Source organism: Ranitomeya imitator, chromosome 10, assembly GCF_032444005.1.
Source record: "Ranitomeya imitator isolate aRanImi1 chromosome 10, aRanImi1.pri, whole genome shotgun sequence".
Classification (NCBI taxonomy): domain Eukaryota; kingdom Metazoa; phylum Chordata; class Amphibia; order Anura; family Dendrobatidae; genus Ranitomeya; species Ranitomeya imitator.
Genome location: NC_091291.1, coordinates 66,355,906 through 66,373,628, shown reverse-complemented (window position 1 = coordinate 66,373,628; position 17,723 = coordinate 66,355,906). Strand labels below are relative to the sequence as shown.

Sequence of the window (17,723 nt, the reverse complement as noted above, 5' to 3'; positions counted from 1 at the left end):
TAACTGGTGTTTTTAAAGAGTTAAATGACTTTGGGCCACTGATCTCACACTAAGATTACACAGATAGTGATGACCTGCATCAAACCCAGGTCCCTCTAACCTGGCCAAAATGGGTTCTGGGCATCAGAATTGGCATCAAAGTGGGCAGACAGTCGATTTCCACAGATTTGAATAACTGGTGTTTTTAAGGAGTTAAATGACTTTGGGCCACTGATCTCACACTAAGATTACACAGATAGTGATGACCTGCATCAAACCCAGGTCCCTCTAACCTGGCCAAAATGGGTTCTGGGCATCAGAATTGGCATCAAATTCCACAGATTTGAATAACTGAAGTTTTTAAGGGGTTAAATGACTTTGGGCCACTGATATCACACTGCACACATATACAGTGCCTTGCGAAAGTATTCAGCTCCCTGGAGCTTTTCAACCTTTTCCCACATACCATGCTTCAAACATAAAGATACCAAATGAAAATTTTTGGTGAAGAATCAACAACAAGTAGAACACAATTGTGAAGTTGAACGAAATTTATTGGTTAATTTAATTTTTCTGGAAATTCAAAAACTGAAAGGTGGGGCGTGCAATATTATTCGGCCCCTTTACTTTTAGTGCAGCAAACTCACTCCAAAAGTTTATTGTGGATCTCTGAATGATACAATGTTGTTCTAAATGCCTAATGATGATAAATCTATTCCACCTGTGTGTAATCAAGTCTCCATATAAATGCACCTGCTCTGTGATAGTCTCAGGGTTCTGCTTGAAGCACAGAGAGCATCATGAAGACCAAGGAACACAACAGGCATGTCCGTGATACTGTTGTGGAGAAGTTTAAAGCCGGATTTGGATACAAAATGATTTACAAAACTTTAAACATCTCAAGGAGCACTGTGCAAGCGATCATATTGAAATGGAAGGAGTATCATACCACTGCAAATCTACCAAGACCCGGCCGTCCCTCTAAACTTTCATCTCAAACAAGGAGAATACTGATCAGAGATGCAGCCAAGAGGCCCATGATCAATCTTGAAACACAGCTCATCACCCTGAACACACCATCCCCACTGTCAATCATGGTGGTGGCAGCATCATGGTTTGGGCCTGCTTTTCTTCAGCAGGGACAGGGAAGACAATAATCCCAAACATAATGCAAAATCTAAAATGGAATGGTTCACAAATAAACGTATCCAGGTGTTAGAATGATCAAGTCAAAATCCAGACCACAATCCAATCGAGAATCTGTGGAAAGAGCTTAAACGATCTCCATCAAACCTCACTGAGCTCGAGCTGTTTGCCAAGGAAGAATGGGCAAGAATTTCAGTCTCTCGATGTACAAAACTGATAGAGACATACCCCAAGCGACTTGCAGCTGTAATCGCAGCAAAAGGTGGCGCAACAAAGCATTAAGTTAAAGGGGACGAATAATATTGCACGCCCCACTTTTCAGTTTTTGTATTTCCACAAAAATTTAAAATAACCATAAATTTCATTCAACTTCACAATTGTGTTCCACTTGTTGTTGATTGTTCACCAAAAATTTACATTTGGTATCTTTATGTTTGAAGCATGATATGTGGGAAAAGGTTGAAAAGTTCCAGAGAGCCAAATACTTTCGCAAGGCACTGTAGAACAGGGAGCCCCACATCAAAACCAGGTCTCTTCAGCCTGGCTCAAATGGGATGTGGGCATCAGAAGTGGCCTCATTGCTCATTTTCATTGCTCATCTCAGCGCTGACATCTTATCTCCTGAGATCTTGGTTCTGAGATCTCCACTGCATAGGAAACTATAGACCATACATGGATTCTCACTCCTTTCATTTGAATTGTTCTATAATTTCTTCTTCTGTACTGTCTGATAGCATTTTTACCTTTACCCTCTGAATCGTAAAGTGCAGAAGATTATATTGGTACTCTATAAGTAAAGATTATTACTATTTATGCTGCATGGTGAATATTGTACAAACAAAAACCAAAACTTGAATAATTCCTACAATGTTTTCTATGTTCCACAGCAAAATGTAAAAAAAAGTTTTACAATAAATTATTTGTGTTGCAATATGGTGCCATAACAAAGTCCTAATGAGGCTAAGTTAATAAGAAATAAAAAAAGTCATGAAGCTCGGGATACAATGTTGAATAAAAATGATGTCCTTCATTACAAATCCTGTAGACTGTAAGCCGCAAGGGCAGGGCCCGCTCTCCTCTGTTCCAGTCTGTCATTGTTAGTTTGTTCCTCGTATTTTATATTTGCATCTTACATGTAACTCCTTCTCATGTGTAGCGTCATGGGATCAATGATGCTCTAAAAATGAATAATAGTGACATTAATAAATTACAAATTGTACAAATGCATTGCTTTATGTAATGAGATACATATTTGTTTGTTTCTTTAACTATTTGGCTTTATATTGTTTGCCTTTAACCCTAAAGTGTATTTTATTCTGCTTACTTATTGTCCTTTTCTATTATCTATAGTAACCTTATTTGATTGCAAAAACATGTAATACGTTTATAAACATTATTTATTATACAATTTTTACTTGATATATTTCCTATCTAGCCTATGTCAAATAATATATTGCAATACGCTATACAGTGGTAAAAAAAAAGTCAGTATATTACTACATAGAGGTCTGAAAGGCTAAGAAGCAAACCTTATTATCTATCACCCTACTGTGTGCCACATGATGGTTTAATGAAAAGAAATCTTTGTTTTGAAGTATACGTATCGTCCATCAGAGTAGACTAGCTCTAAAGTAATAACTAATGACCTATACTGGCTTATGCAGTATGATGTCTGAAGCAGTGGTTTTGACATATTGCCTAGCTGGAAATATACAGATGAATAAAATAATAACATAGCTTCATGCAATGAAACAATTTACCAGTGTAAAAGAATAGGCCAAAAGTGCAAAAAGACACGTTATTGTGCAAGCAGTTTATAAATAGGAAGCTTTCATCACTTGACTTTAGCACTTAACATGTGTGCAAACAGCTAATTATCTACATGTACTATTATGGAAGAATTCCTGGATTGCTTCTTACATTCCCAGTTCTCAGTCTTCCACGTGGCAGCTCGGTGAACAGTAGCACAAGTTCCTTTTATATCTGACAAGCATGCTTACTTCTTCCAGGAATGATCATATGACTAAAAGGCAGAGGATATACATCAAGGTTTGCTTCCTAATCTTTCACATTTCTATAGAGTAATATATAAGATATAGACGTACAATAAAATATGATATTACTGTGCAGAATATAAAACAAATGGTGTGTAAATCTCATTTGAATTTTATAACATATAAAGTTACTAACATAATATACTAATTTATATTTTAGTACTAAAGCACTCGTGCACTTTTTCATTATTATACTCTATAGTACTAGATAGAAAAAAGGAATAACCGAACATATAGATATGGAACATATTTGCCAACGATGCAACATAAAATTCATTATACTTCTCTAAAAAAATATTTAGAATTGAGAGTCCTCAGTGGTTGATACCTCTTAATGGCTAACTGAAAAGATGGTAACAAACTGCAAGCTTACGAGACTACACAGGTCTCTTCATCAGGCCATCATCACTTCTCTAGTGTTTAATATGTTTCATTTATGACATTTGTTTCAATTACAGTGCAACGTGCTTGACTTAAATGACTATAAAGCAACACTCAGGGTATCTTGCTTTACTCCGTGCAGGGCCAAAGAGACAGTGTAGGTTTTCAGTCAAGTTTATGATTCATGCCCTGACTTGGCATGGTTCAGTGTATCCATTTTTATTGGAGTGCTACTTTAATATATTCTTAGTCATTACATAATAAAGATGACTACTAGAATTAATGTCAAGCTGTTCTTGTTTATCTAGATTGTTAAATCAATACGACCTTATTATGTATTAATTAAAATAGAAAATAGTGACAATGACAAATCATAGTTTAATTATCCCCCACCATCCCATTATATGATGTTTTTTTTTCTACAGCTCCGCAAGTCAGATTAATTTTAATGAAACACAGGAGAGCATTTCTGGATTTGGAAATGTATCCTTAGCTTCCAAGAAAATAGCACTTTGTTTTAAATACACACTTTACACAAAAGTCTGATATTTTGAAAATTATGGAACCTATGCATCATACTTTATTATGGACAAAAAATACTTTGTATTAATATTTTTTTATTTTTTCACATTTATTTATATTTTTAGTGTATGCAAAGGACTCAAAATTTAATCTGTTAATATTTTATAGATATTTTTTCTAAAACTGGTTGTGCAACAGTTAACTTGACATGAAATCGGAACTGAGACACAACATCCCTTTAGCTCTTTGGCAAAAGCAGTAGAGTTAGTCAGTAAGATTGGCAAAGAACCAGAGTGTACGCATAGAAAGATAGATTGAGACCACTTTCATTAACAGACGGCCGGCAGCACAAGTCATACAGAGGCAATTCATCAGGTGAAAAGGTGAGAAAATGCACAGGTAACAAATATCTGATCACTTTCATGTCTTTTATACTTACATTAGGTTTAAGATTGCTTCCTAGTTGTGAAGTAAGGTTGGATAAGTTTTTCTTTTATAAAGTTTCTCAAACAAAGAGGTAATTATACTGATAGCTTTGTAATAAGCCAGAGCACATTACTTGGGATTAGCTACCTTCATTTAACACCGTTCTTTAAAGTAGTTAAAAGATCAATTAATTGAAGTCACTTTCAAGGTCAAAGGTGCATAGAAAGTGTCAAATTTAAAAAATAACACATGTAGAAAACAATTGCATACATATAATTTCCCTTTTCAATTTGTTCATCATTATTAAATTGAATTTATCTCCCCAAATGTTATTTATGTATTCTAGATTTCTGTGGCATTTCCAATATAAATGTTTGGGTTTTGTGGCTTCATAAGATGGCAGTGAGGCTAAGCAAGTGAATGCAGAGGATATGTTGCTGTACATAAATTTAATGAACCATTTTAATGCGGTGTTTTTGTTGTTGTTCTGGTTCATATTTGAATTCTCTTGTTTTACGTTATAGTTTAATTTCTCTTGTTCCAATTTATAAATACACAAGTGCTTGAAAAAATAGTAATGATCACAGTTTAACTCTGTCTATTTTGCTATAGAATATACAGTTTTAGACAAACTGATTTTTTTATTTATTTTTAAATTATTTGCAATTGTTACTTTAAAGTCTGAAATGTAAAAAAAAATCTGTTTCAATCTATCAAAGGAGATGTGCAAGATTTTATTAAAATTTGGCTAAGAGTAGGCAAAATCTAAAATAAAAATAAATAAGCATTACTTGGTAATTTTAAATCACCTACACTACTGCAAAAATTCTAATGTGGTCCTCACCTGTACTGTAAGCAATAAATCCCTTTCATCACTCAACTGACTGCTACAGCCAATAAGTGGGCTCGACAGTGACAAACACATGTATGGCACATGACTGCTGAGGCCTGAAATCTAATGCAGCAGCTAGATGACTGATGTATGAGCAAGCTTTACTTACAAGAGACCAAGGAAAAGAAATAAACGGTGGGAAGTACCAGTGGTCAGAACATCAGCAATCGGGACATGATCCCCTATACTATAGATAGGAGAAAACTTCTAAGCTAGAAACATGTGCTTTCAGCTATTATAAAATTGATAAATTAAAAATTATTCCCTGCCAAATCATGCTCTTCAAAATAAATGATTACGTATAAAAATGTTAATGTCAGATACGTTTCTATAACATATTCCAGGCAGTGGATGATGTAGAGGAGACCCCATGGTATAGCTCTGCAGGTATCACCATGCTAGGATGACCAGGCTTTTACTAATCAGAATTAATTTCCACCAAGAATATTCATTACTATATGTGCAGCTTTGTGTCTGTCTGACCTCTTTGAAACAATAATGTTTGAATGTCTACTAAAACTTTGGAGGTACTTTAGTAAAGTTTTTTGCATTAATGAAATATCCCACAGCAACTGAACTGAAGCCTTTTGCAATGATTGTCTGATATCAAACATCATCAGGGTCACAGATGTCAAATTATGAGACTTCATTTAGTCAGTTGAGGGTATGTGAACACGTCAGGTTTTTTTCCTGACAATATCCTGAGAATTCTGCCAGAAATCCACATATTTTTTCGCGCGGATTTCTAGCGGAATTTGCGCGTTTTTTGTGCGGATTTTGCGCGGATTTTTTGCGGAATTTTTGCATTTTTTTTTTCATGAATGTCCTTTTTGATAATGTCCTTTTTTGATATCTGTGAGGGAGCGGGAGTGAGGAGAGTCCGGTCTCTCCTCACTCCCGCTCCCTCACAGATCACTGCGAATGCCGGTTCATACTATGTATAGTATGTTTTGCTGAATAAAGAGCACACTTGGAAGAAGTGCAAGGGTGAGTGCTGCATCATTTTTCTTCTCATTATATGGTCTTGTACAAAACTCTGACGATTGCATAGCACCACCCGCAGCTCACAGTAAGGGAGACCTCATCTGTCCTTCTGAAACAGATCGTTTAAGCGAATCTCCAATTGCGCTATAGTGAAGCTCTGTGCCGATCATCTCTCTGTTTCTTGGTATAACGAAGTTGTTCATTCACTTTTTGATATGGAATCCGCAAAAAATCCGCAAAAAGAATGAGCATGTCCGTTCTTTTTGCGGATTGCGTTTTTTTTTGCGGAAAAAAACGCTAACATATGCACAAGAAATGCGGAATGCATTCTAAAAGATAGGATGCATAATGTTAGCATTTTTTTACCGGATTTATAGCGTTTTTATTGCGAAATTCCGCAAAAAAAACACTAAAAATCCGGACCTGTGCACATACCCTGAAACTCTAAAATGCATGTCAATTAATACAAAATAAAGTAAATGCACCTGCTTTGCACTGTGGTATTAGCAATGCTGGCAGCAAGGTGAAAGCACATAGAAGCAAATGTACTTACTGCAGCCAACTGGCTGTAATGCCATGCATTAGATTAGTCTAAGAATGTAAATTAATTAAAAGGAACCTGTGAGCAGGGAAATTGTGTTTGAAATTGTTATTCACAGGGTAGGGGCTGTAGGTATGACTTACAGCTGAATGTCATGAATACATCCGACATTGGCCCCCGGTAGAAGAACAGGGTACATTCAAGATTAATATAAAAATTATTTTCCAACACAGCAAAGACTGTATTCCATTATCAATCACATATCTTCCTCTGAAGGGTGTACTCACTTGACAGTTTTAGAGCAGAGTGTGTCCCATTCTGTAGTACATGTCCCACTGAGCATGTGAACAGTCCTGTACATTTGCGAAGTGAGAATCTAATTTTATATTTCCGACAGTCATCAAAATAGTCTGCAGTACTCTTTTCTCAAGTGATGTGATTTTCCAGTTTTACTAATTGTGTTCATATTGTGAAAAAGATCTGCGCTCTTTTGGGATGGAGTTTGTAAACATGATTGTCAGATATGGCTTAATTGAAGGAAATACCGACAGTGACAGAGGCAGAAGTAATTTAATTAGTCTTGTCAAAGTAAATAGATACTATGCATGTGCAATCCCACTCCACTGACACAGAAGGCTATAAGAGGAATTCTAATAATTAGGTGGAGTCCCAAAAGTCAGAACTCCAGCAATGATATCTTTATTACCTTTCCTGGGGGCAAAATATGCAGTTTATGTAAAAGTTTATTTAGTCAGAAAATCCCTTTCAATTAAGATAAACACTGAGTCAACTAAAGTCACTAAACATTATAACAAGGTATGAGCTAATATTTTGAAAGGGAACCTGTCACCTGAATTTGGTGGGACCGGTTTTCGGATTATTGGATTGAAGTCCATTCTCTGTCCTCCGTAGTACACGCCTGTGCAAGGACAGAGAATGAACTTCAATGCAATATTGCGGCCAGCATGCAGCCAGCGGGTAAGGAAAGGGTGAATCAAACACCCGAAAACTCCGCCCATATGACCGAAAACCGTTTCTGCCAAATTCAGGTGACAGGTTCCCTTTAATTAAAATTCTCTAATTCGCCAGTTTCCAAAATATGAGAATTTGTTGTGGATTTCTGTACTATAAAGCACCTAGCTACCTGGAAATAACATGTACAACACTCTGAGATTTTCTAGAACTGTATTCAACTTCTTTTGAGCAATTTATTGCAAACATAGCATTAGCAATCTCCAAGTGACCTCAACATATCTTTCTTGGAGAAAATAGATGGTAACCAACATTTTGTTGAATGACATTGCAGTGACAAACTTTTTAAGCTATTTAAATTGTTCAAATGGTCCAAAAATAATCACTTTTTTGTGGCGATCCTTGCATTGCTGGTGTTTATATACAGGTGGTGCAAATAGATAAAGCAATAGCTTTATCACAAGGGATGGCACAGTGGTTTGTGCTGTGGCACTGGTGTCCTGGGTTCAAATCCCATCAAAGAAAACATCCAAAAAGAGCTTGTATGTTCTCCTCATGTTTGCATGGGTTTCCACTAAGTTCTCTGGTTTCCTTCCACACTTCAAAAACATACTGATAAGGAATTTAGAATGTGAGCCCTTGATGGGGAGAGGGAAGAGATGTTTATAAAGCACTGTGTAATATGATGGAGCTATATAAGTGAGTAAAATAAATAAACAAAGAATGGTGCAAAAATTATCCCTCTTTGGAGAGTATCAAGAGCTTTGTTATTTGATAAATGAAGAAGTGTCATCTGTTACATAAGCCATCCAAAGAAATCTCTTTATTTAAGGGGTAGAAACAGGTGTGCTATTTGAAACCAATGGCTTTTCAAGAATGAAAACAATTATCCTTTTGAGCATCCAAAGAAGCAATGGCTTGTCAACAAGTGGATACAAAATATTCATATTTTTGTCCATTTTATGTTTGTGTACCCTAAAGAGGCTATGCTTCCCAGCAGCAGTACAGTAAAGTTATACAGCGCAATGAAAAAAAAAAACAGAAGATGTATGTGGATGTCTAGAAGCAATGTCAGTGGCATAAGCCACACAGTATAAAAACTTGATGTGTCAGGCAAGGAGATCTCTAGCAGTAGAGATGATAAAGCCATTAAAAATTCAAATTCGCAGACTTTGACAAACTTTCCACAAAAAAAAAAAAATGATTTGCGGGAATTAATCTTGTTATTGCAAACACCTAATTATCTTAAAAATAGGTGTATAACACTCGGCGGTCTCCAATGACTGTATTTAATCCCTTTTGAGCTATTTAATGGAAACACAGATGTATTTATGTATTCAACCTATGTAGCTAATTGAAAACAGATTGAAACCAGTTGAAAATAGCAAGCTATTTTATAATAGCCTTATCAGACTTGTCAGGCTACTGAAAAGGTAGAAAGGTTTGACAATGTGTCCCATTTTAGGGCAAGATGTCTTTGCTGGTGCTTATAATCTGACAATGTACACAGAAGATGTTGTGGCTTTTTCACAAAAATTACTCGTTTGGGAAGTTTCAAGAGTTTTTTTATTAATGAAGAAGCAAAAGCTTCTGCATAAAGCATATTCAGAGAACAAAACAGTTGTGTTCAGCACATTTGAAAGTGAAGAAGTAATGACTTCTCAACTAGTAGTGATAAAATAGAATTCGACTTACCAGTAATTCGGCTTCTAATAACCTACCATGACAGCACACAGGAGGATGTCAACTCATCCTAATAGGGACAGGAAACACGAAAGAGGTCAAATAGCCCCTCCCACCTCCATTCCCCAGTGTTATTATAAAGGACCACAATAGTATAAATGCTTAACCATATTAGTTAATACTACTAGATCCAATAATTGAGTAGAGGGGTGAGAATTACCCATGCTGTTGTGGTAGGTTATTAGAAACCGAATTACCAGTAAGTCTAATTCTATTTTCTCTAACAACCTACCACGACGGCACACAGGAGGAATACTAAAGACTAATGCTTAGGGAGGGACAACCGCCTGGAGAAGCTTTCTCCCAAACAATTGATCCTGGATGGATGTTAAACAATGCCTGACAAAGGTTTGGACAGATGACTAGTTAGTGGCTCTGCATATCTGCTCGATGGAAGCACTAGCTTTTTCCATCCACGAAACTGCTACTGCTCTGGTGGAAAAATCTGTGAACTTTTCTGGACATATTTGTCCTTTAAAGACGATATGGAGGTCCCAAGCAGGGACCAGACTGATTGATCTAGGATGAAGTCTTTTAGCCGCTGTCATGAATTGCCTTACCCAATGGTGTTCAGCAAGGGTCAAAGTAAGAGCTTAATGCCACACCTGTACTTTAAGGGTACTGCGTCTAAGACCCTTCTCCAAGCCTTCCTGCAGAAAATTTAGGATCTGGGCGATATTGGCCTGTCGGGGATCAGGCCAGTCTGGTGCACACCATGACACAAATGTCCTCCAGGTTTTCTGGTATATGGCGTTTGTCACTGCCTTTCTACTCTTCTGTAGCATGTTGATTACTCTTTCAGAGAGACCCTTGGCCTTCAGAATTGAGAAGTCAGAAGCCAAGCTGCCAGATGCAAGTTCTCTATGTCTGGGTGATATACTGGTGCCTGGTGTAGGAGATTCCTGACTGGTAAAAGGATTAGAGGACCGTCTACACATGGTATGGTTATAGTGCCATACCAGCTTCTCTTCGGCCAGAGAGGTGCCGCTAGAATGACTCTGGTCTGCTCATCTCTTATTTTCTGTGGTCTTTGGCAAGTGCTCGAATGGAGGAAAGGCATAAGCCAAATTGAGTTGCCACTGGTGGGCCAAGGCATCTATGCCTAGACGTGTCGTCTGGGTCTAGAGAAAAATAGTGGGTCACTTTTGCATTCTGGTGCCCTGCAAATAGATCAACCTCTGGATAACCCCATCTCTTGGTCAATATCTGGAACACTTCTGGATCTAGACTTCACTCCCCTGGGTGGATATCTCTTCTGCTTGGGAAGTCAGCTCATTTGTTGTCTGTTCCCTTTATTTGAAGGGCTGACACCGAAAGAAGATGTTTTTCGGCCCAGCAGAATATTCTTGCTGAGATCGCTTTTAGATCTTCGTACTTCGAACTTCCCTGGTGCCGTCACCAGGTGACGCAATCATGGTTATATTGTCTGAATTTATTTCTCACTTGGGTACCTTGGACCACTGATGTTGCTGCCCTTAGGGTCTCCTCCACCGCCTTCAACTCTCTGAAGTTCAAAGACTCTGCTTACTTCGGCTGAACAGAGACCTTGGAAGGATTTCTGGGAGACTACGGCCCCCCATCCCCTCTTGCTGGCATCTAACTCTATGGAGACTAGTGGGTTCTGGATCCAAGGATCTGTTGTTCAGCTTTCTTGGGTTGTCCCACCAAGCCAATGAGGCTTGTATCCAAACTAGTATTGACACCTTCCTGTCCAGCGATGTGGGGGAAACCGTCACACTCTGTTAGTATATAACTCTGCAGATCTCTGGTGTGCACCTGGGCCCAGGCTACCAACTGGATCCAAGATGTCATGGAACCTAGGACTGACATGGCAAATCTCATGGACATGAACTTTCTGCTCTGCAGGATGTTTATCTTTGCCCTCAGTTGGATCTGTTTTTCTTTGGGCAAGAAGGATGTTTGTGCTTGAGAATCCAGGAGAACACCTAAGAATGACTTTCTTGTAGTGGGAATGAAATCTGACTTCTGTTGATTTATTAGCCATCCCAGTGACGTCAGGACCTTAGAAGTCATCTGTACCAGCTCTTTTAATGCTCGTACTGATGGTGCTAGCAGCAGAAAGTCATTAAGATCCGATACAATGCACATCTGCTGACCTCTGATATGATCTATGACTTCTACCACAATCTTCGTAAATATTTGGGGAGCTGAGGATAGCCTGAATGGGAGCATGTTGAACTGGTAATGAGTTATTTGCTCAGTGTGGGCAACTGCGAATCTCAGGAATCTCCAATGGTCGGCATGGATTGGGACATGATAATATGCGTACTGCAGATCGATCATCACAATGGCGAAGTCTTTTCCTATCGGGGGAACCTGCCGAACTGACTGACTCCATCTTGAACCTCCTGTAACAGATGTACTGGTTTAGAGGCTAGATATTTATTATAAATCTGTGGGATCCATTTGGTTTCTTTATTAAGAAGAGTCTGGAGTAGTGACCCCTGTTCTTCTCCGCCTCTGGGACCAGCGAGACTGCTTCTGAAGCCAAAAGATTTCTGAGGACTGATTCCAGCGCTCTTTGGAGTGTCTGAGCAGAGAGATGCATAACTTTTACTCTCTGCGGAGGGTAGGAGGTAGATTCTATTTTCACCCCCTCCTTAATGGACCTTAGGACCCACGAGATGTCCCGCCATTTTGGAAGGGGTAAATGTGATCTACTATTCTCCTCTGGGCGTCATGGTTTACTCTGATGCTGGCCTTGGGAGAGAAATAGATTCCTGCACCAGCTACTTTGGGGTAGCTCCACCTTCCTGTCTTCCTTTTACCTCTGTATCAGGGAGACTGCTCCTGAGTGGGCCGAAAGGACCTCTTTTTGGTACTCTTTTTGGCACATTCTGTCAGCGACTTCTTCTTGTCAGAAAACTTCTCCAATAGATCATCCAATGAAGGCACGAACATATATTTCCCCTTAAAGGGAACGGAACATTGCTTGATCTTAGATGCCATGTTCCCACTCTATGATCTCATGGCTTGTCTCACTTAATTGGATAGAGTTGCTGATCTGGCCTCCACTCTGAGGGACTCCGATGAGGCATCTGCTAGGAAGGCTGTAGCATTTTGGAGAAGGGGAAGTGAGGCGAGGATTTCTTCTCTGGGGGTCCCTGCTGCTAGGTGTTCTTCCAGCTGCCAAAACCAGAGAGACATTGATCTTGCTACCGATGTTGAGACGACGTTTGTATTCATCAAAGCTGCAGATGTTTCCCAGGTCTTCCTAAGGAGGCCCTCCATCTTGAGCTCTTGAGGGTCTTTAAACTGAGAGGAATCCTCAAATGGCAAGGTAGTCTTTGTGGCTACTCGGGCAACCTGAACATTCACCTTGGACACCTCGGACAAGCATTATGTAGCCTCGTCATCCATGGGGAATCTATCTTTTAACCTGGCTGGAGTGCTTAGTCTCTTTTCTGGGGTTTTCCATTCTTCCAGCACCAGCTCCTGGATATTCTTGTGTATTAAGAAAAACAGCTTCTTTTTTGATTGGAGGTCTCCGAACATCTCCTCCTGTACTGTACGTGCTGGTCTTTCTTCTTCCACTTCCATGGTCTTCCTCACCGCCATGAGGAGTTCCTCTTTGTTCACTGCAGAAAAGTAGTATCTCTTCTCCTGCATACAGTATCTGGGTTGGAACTCAGCTCACCTTCTTCCTGGAATTCCTCTGGCATGGACTCCTGGGAGTCTGAATCCTCTTCCTGATGAACTTTCCTCTTTTTTGCTGCTAGAGGAGCACAAGTGGCTGGTACTAGCTGGGAGAAGGATGCTATCCAAGCATTACAATCCCTTTAATGTCTTCTCTCAAGGAGGGTTGCTCCTCCTTTAGAAGTTTATACGTTCCTGACATAAGAGTTTTCCATGTGAGGAGATTTTTTGGTGCATATAGCACACTTGCGGCTAGTGGCTCTGGATTTGCTCCTTGGTGCAGAATCCTTGTCCCCCTGAAAGAGAGGAAAAGGTAGGAGATCAATATGTCTACAGGCACCATGGATGAGATCCAATGCCTGCATATTTACAGGGATCGGAACAGCGCTGGGCTCTACAAACGCAGAACGGGAAGGATCAGACTCCATGCTACCCACAGTTTGTCCTACCTTACTTTACCTTCTGCCCGGTGCTCCTTAAGTAGGGCATCCGGACTAGCGCCTCCCTCCAATCAGAGGGGTTCCTCCCCCACCTTCCCTGGTTGGTGGAATCGCTCAGTAGAGTCGATCAGGGTCCTGCATTTGAATTTGCAGCTGCGTTCCAACTTGGAATGCAAAACCGGAAGAGACAATGTCAGTAGGTTGGCCGGCGTCTGACGTCACTTCTGGCTGCCGGGACCACCCAGCTTAGACCGAGGGAAGCCAGAAGCACACTTCCCTATCATACACAGCGGTCTGCACCAGCAGGAGCAGGGGGAAGAGATAGGCCCGGAGAGCTCTGAGAAGCCTCCCACCCAAAAGGCCCCCAGACTTTACACGGAGGCGCAGACTGTGGGAAAAACTGTCCTGAGTCCAGAGGAGCCTGGAACAGCATACAGAGAGGGAGGGTAAGACCGACCGATCTCCTGTTGCCCAACTATTTTAGATGTCCGATGCCTGCCGCCTGCACAGAGTGCCGAGGATGACCTCTTCATCCCTATAGGGACAGGAAAAACACTGGGGAATGGAGGTGGCAGGGGCTATTTGACCTCTTTTGTGTTTCCTGTCCCTATTAGGATGAGATGACATGTGCTGTTGTGGGAGGTTGTTCAAGAAAATTATCCATTTTTGGGAATTTGCAACAGGTTTGGTATTCTTAAAACATGTAAATTACAAAAAAATACTTTTTATTATGCCTCCAAATAATTATCACTTTTATTGTTGAGCAGCAACAAGCTAGCTATTTTACAAAGCGAAGAAGCAATGACTTGGTGGCAACTAGCCTTTAAAAAAATTAGCCCTATTTTGTGAGCTGTTTTATGTTTGTGTACCCTCGAGAGTACATTTTTTGTCAGCAGTACAGTCTGTCACTATAAACCACAGAGTGCGCTCATGAGTTGTATGATTGGAATGGCTGTGTAGTACGAGTGGCAGTGACAGAAGCTGCACAGTAGAAAAATGTGACTGGCAGCAGCATTACTGTATTTATGACATGATAGACAGGGAGGAAATGCTGGGCTGAGCATGAGAAAATTGTACTGCTATGGAGAATAGCATTGTAGAAGATAGGCAGGCAGATGGTATGGCTCATGTAATCATTTGAATATGCCATAGGTGAAAGAACGTCTGCACTGATGTGTGCCTTATTAAATTTGACAAATACAAGGTTTTCTCACCTGCAAAGGATAACCTGGGCCTCTTGCATTTGAGAAAGCCACCGGCCATTCTGAATACAGCCAATCTGCTCAGCTAGAAGAGAAAAGCATGTGATCGGTGCTCAGGGTGTCTACTGGGGAAATGGCATAGTTCAGTTATGATTAAATCTGGCTGTTCAGGTAGTGCAACTCTTTTGCTGATGTGCTGCAGATTGGTACATCAGCAGATGAACCATCTGGTACATCATATCATAAATACTGTAATTGCTGCTGCTCTCTTTGTTATTTGTTGCAGATATAGTACTGGCACACTTAGGGGAGTGTTGACTCTGAAAGGAGCAGAGCAGGGTTTCCTGGTCAGGCATACGGTCAGATGATATCCGCGCTGTGAACACCACACCCAACTTGAAATAAAAACATAAATTATTCCCCTATTTTGGCTTTATTATGAACATGACCAGAGGCACCGCTGGTACACTCTCCACATTACACTGCGAGGGATGATGATCAAGGTCAGCATTTTCCTCATTTTCTCTCTGTCAGCCTTGTCATCTGCTTATGCCAAACCAATCCCCCTCTCCAAATCCATCTCCTGCATCAATTTAGACTAAAAAAAATAGAATTTTGTCAAAGAAAATTACATTAATAATAATTTTTATTTTCTAAGTTACAATAATTATGTCCTTTATGCCTTGCCTAATGCAGGGGCACAATCGTGTGCTGGGTACTACCGAGGGAAGTCACCCCTGTAGATGCCCAAAACTTCTTTTGTCAAATATGATGGTGAAGCAGAGACTTTATTATTATTATTATTATTATTTATTGTTATAGTGCCATTTATTCCATGGCGCTTTACATGTAACGAGGGGTATACATAATAAAAACAAGTACAATAATCTTAAACAATACAAGTAGAGTTGAGCGACCTTGACCTTTTTAGAGTCGAGCCGAGTTTCGCGAAACCCGACTATCTCAAAAGTCGGGTCGAGTGAAATCGGCCGATTATGACGTAAAGTCGGTATCGACCGAAACACGAAACCCAATGCAAGTCAATGGGGCAGCATAGTCGGCAGTGAGTGGGGGCCAGGAAAACACCTAGAGTGCCTATTTTAATGTCAAAACCATCCATTCTTCTTAATGAAGCTTGTCAAGCGTAATTTACCTTATAATAATTGGAAGGCATTTGAAATTGGGGGTCATTTGGCTAAAGTTGTGGTGGGTAGGGCTGGTTCAAGTAATTAGTGGGCCCAGGAAATCTGGACCACGTCACGGCAGTGGAGCAGGGAGAGGTAAGTATTTCAACTTTGCAAGTGCTGTAAACCTGAGCAAGCAGGGGGGGCCCACTCGTTGGCATTGGCACTGGCACAGGGCCCCTCAAAGTACAGCGGTGTGTTTGCACGGCGGGGGCGCCTCCCACCGGCAGCAACACTTTTGCGTACTATGAGAGGCCCTGTGCCAGTGACGTCGCCAACTAGTATTCCTCCCCCCACCTGATGAAGGAACCTGCACTTTCATCTGCACCTTCCTCTTTGTCCCCGTGTAAGGTGGTATGGTATGCGGGAAGGGGGACCTGACTTTCAGCAGGATCACAATGTTGTTGTGTAGCGTGCACGGGGAATGTTGCGTTATGGGTCAATGTACCAGCAGACTCATCTATCACTGGCTGGGCAATGGGCAGGATGAGGAGGAAACACAGATATAGGTCCAAAGAATAAAGTTGGCTAAATGCAGTTCAAAATTGGTAACACAGGAATAACCAGGGGGCATTGCAGTGGAGGACAACTGGAATGAGAGGCTGACACAGAGAGTAGGCCCAAATCAGTAAGTAGTCGAAATGCAGTTCAAAATTGGCAACCGTAGTAAACAGGCGGCACAGCTATGTTCAGTGGAGGAGAACAGCAAGGAGTGGCAGACACCGATAGTAGGCCCCAACCCAACTAGTAGGCCAAATGCAGTCTAACATTAACAACTACTTAACGAGCGCCTGAAAACGGAATTTCAGGACAGGAAACCAGGAGAACAGCAAGGAGTGGCAGACACCGATAGTAGGCCCCAAACCAACTAGTACGCCAAATGCAGTTGTTCCGTTTAACCACAATTTAATGAGAGCCTGAAGATAGAAGTTCAGGAAAGGCAACCTGGAGAACACCTTGGAGTGGAACACACCATCTCTCTCCACCCCATACCCAATTTGTAGGCCTAATGCAGCCAACTTTCCGACAACTACTAAACGAGAGCCGGAAGATCGAAGCTCTGGAAAGGCAACCTGGAGAACACCTTGGAGTGTAACAAACCCTCTCTCTACACCATGGAAGGGCTGATTCTTAGGAAGGAAGGCTGTCGGAAAGAAGCAGGGTGCGTCCGAGGGTGATTATATTCTTATTAGGTATATACTCACCCTCGGACGCGCCCTGCTTCTTTATTTGTAATGAATGTTTATTTGCAATGTGGTTTTGACTTACTCTATTTTTTTGGTAAATAATGATTTTATTATTTTCATTGTTTTGCATCTTCTTGGCAATAATATAAAGAAGACGCGACAGGACAACACTCGGTGGATGCCATATCTGTGTTTTAAATTGAAAAAACCTTTCAGTTAACTACTTGCAGGAGAAAGTTATTGTAGCTGGTGGCCATTTTTAGTACTGTACCAGATTTTTGTTGTATGTGTTTGTTTTTAATGTTAAAATGTCTGCATTTGATATCTCTCCAGTATTTTCTTTTTTATAAGCAAAATACTTATTTTTATATTTTCTGATGTTGGTTCCAGGGGTACACGGGCAGCAGTGGTGT

At 40.4% G+C, this 17,723-nt stretch overlaps 1 protein-coding gene across 2 annotated transcripts in view; it reads left to right on the top strand.

Moving 5' to 3' along the window:
- Positions 1–3,072: 3,072 nt before the first annotated feature.
- The window catches only part of LOC138651184 (serine/threonine-protein kinase SBK2-like), a 410,627-nt gene continuing 395,976 nt past the window's right edge, over positions 3,073–17,723 (top strand). Inside the window, exon 1 of one of the 2 annotated variants that reach the window (XM_069741214.1) lies at positions 3,073–3,174. The gene's annotated coding sequence lies outside the window, so the exon portion shown is untranslated. Of the gene's footprint in view, positions 3,175–4,392; positions 4,466–17,723 lie in introns of those variants that run through there. The other variant, XM_069741212.1, reaches the window with a different exon arrangement.